Raw genomic sequence first — 2,554 nt, 5'->3', positions numbered from 1 at the left:
TTCACTCTAATGGTTGAAATCTTTGGAAGTTAGAAAGATGACAACAACCGTTCGACTATTCACTCTAATGGTCGAAATCTTTGGAAGTTAGAAAGATGACAACAACCGTTCGGCTATTCGCTCTAATGGTTGAAATCTTTGGAAGTTAGAAAGAAGACAACAACCGTTCGGCTATTCGCTCTAATGGTTGAAATCTTTGGAAGTTAGAAAGAAGACAATCTATTTACGACAATGACAATGGGATCATAAAGATGTAGAGAATGTGATTATTTTTTTTTAAACTGTTTTTTTGTTGTTGTTGTTTTATTTTATTTTTGTTGTGTTTTTTTTTTTTTTTTTTTTTTTTTTGCGAGATGTGTGGGAACAGTGAAGGTCGATGTCGTCCCTAAGACATAAAAAAGGAAGAAAAAAAACCCCAACAACAACAAACCAATATTAAAGTGATCGAGGAATATTCTGGTCCCGACGTTGTGTCCTTGGGTAAGGCACTAGACACACATTACCCCACTTGACCCAGGCGTTATTGAACAGGCAGTGACGATTATTGCAATATCGATCGTAAAAATGATCCCTAACAGTTCATGACTATTACTTATGAAATGGAAATATGATTCCATATTGCGTGCGAGGGAAATAAATGAAACATTGTAAAGCGCATTGATCATGGTAAATCCTTATTTAAGTAAATGTACCTTGTTGTTGGATAGAACCTGCAGGATTTACGTAGATTATGATGTGAGTTCATGTTCTAACCACTACACTACAATGATATGGCAAAAATCGGAAAATTATCTTTAAAATTAAACTCATTTTATAGATAGATATGTACATTTTAAAAATCTTATTTTTGTTGGCTCAAGACACGGAATATTTTTTTTTCAAATTAGAAAAATTGACAGAAAACTCGCTCGCCACTTGAGAATCCCAGGCTTGATCCTCGGATTGTGAAATCATTTTTTTCGTTATTTTTGTTTAATCTCCTTTATGCCTTGAGGCACATATAGGGCATCTACCAGACAGACACCTCCATTTTTTTATTTTTTTTGGGGGGGGGGGGGGGGGGGGGGGGGTTGCGATCGGCTGCTTTTGCGGTGGCTGTATTCCAGGACAGATCAGCTTCTTTCGGTCCTGCTAATGGGAGCGATCTATATTCATGTTTTCGTCCAACCAGGTCATCAATCACATGATTTGTTGCTGTTCAACGATTGGATATATCTTAACACATGTAAACACGCTGCTTTATTTATGAAAGTTGTAAACATAACCATGTGCGGCTATGTGGTCTAGTGGTATGACACTCGCTTTCGGATCGGAAGGTCCTTGGTTCGAGCCTCGCGCTCGGCGCATAGTTGAGTCCTTGGAAAAGCCTCTTTACTCACATTCTCTCACCGTACTCAGGTGTAAAATGAGTACCTGGCCGTTAACAGCGTTGTCCGAAAAAAATTGTAATATCGCCTAGCAGGCGTTATGTCCCGTCCTACATGTTAAATATTGCTGTTGTCCAGGGACCTCTTGTAAAGCGCTTTGAGCACGTTTAGTGGATATTGCGCTATATAAAAGCTCAATTTAATGTATGTGTCAAGCTAAATTAAGTAACCAATCGTGATGTTAGAAATATAAAAAGCTGTGAATACTTTTCACTAAGTGGGTCACTTTGAGCCCCTTTTGTAATTTGACCAATGACCTCGAGCACATGGAAAGTTAATATAGACCATGCCCATTGCCGTCCGCAGCAAAAAACGAGGAGCTTTCGGAAGGCCTTGCTTTCGGACGACTTCTGGAAAGCTTCGTACAGGTCTTAGGGCCTCCGGATGGCTTGAGAATGCTTTAGATGACCTCCGGACGGCTTCCCTAGGCCGACGGACGGCTCCGGGCGGCAATTAATAGGACCGGCTTCTTTTATTTCTTTTTCGACGGTCTTTTGTCATGTTTCTTTGGGGTCTCTCCCGCTTTCTCTTCCCATCATCTTTCCAGTACAGGGCTGTCTTGGGAAGTAACCCTTTTTTTCCATTCTGGCCACATGACCCAGCCAACGCCATCTTCTTTTTATTTGACTTTCAATGATAGTGCAGTCAGCTTTCTTTAGTTTTCGTTAGCTGTTATTCATTTATGACTTTTATTGAAATGAAGCTATAGTTTATGTATCTTAGATTTCACCACGTTTATTGTTTGAAATGCAGTTAATTGTTTCATCATCATGATGGTGGTTGTATTTATCTTTTCTTCAGACAATTTTGTCTGCAAATGTCAACAATTTTGATGACGCAAAGATAAAGCAGATAACAAATACATGTCTTTTTAAAATATAATTTTAAAAATTTAACTCGTTATATTGAAATATTGTACAGATTTTAATACGGCTCATGATTTTTTAAATGAGCATTTATACAACACAATATCCACTAAATGTTCACGCGCTTTACAAGAGGTCAAAGCCAATAGCAACACCCAACATTAACATGTAGGACGAGACACGACACCTGCTGTAAGGCAAATCACTTTTTTTTAATTGACGGAGACAACGCTGTTAACAACCAGGTACTCATTTCACAAC

This window comes from Berghia stephanieae, chromosome 8 (genome assembly GCF_034508935.2).
Source record: "Berghia stephanieae isolate SIO BIC M18660-M18661 chromosome 8, UCSD_Bste_1.3, whole genome shotgun sequence".
Lineage (NCBI taxonomy): Eukaryota > Metazoa > Mollusca > Gastropoda > Nudibranchia > Aeolidiidae > Berghia > Berghia stephanieae.
This window is presented reverse-complemented; position numbering follows the sequence as displayed.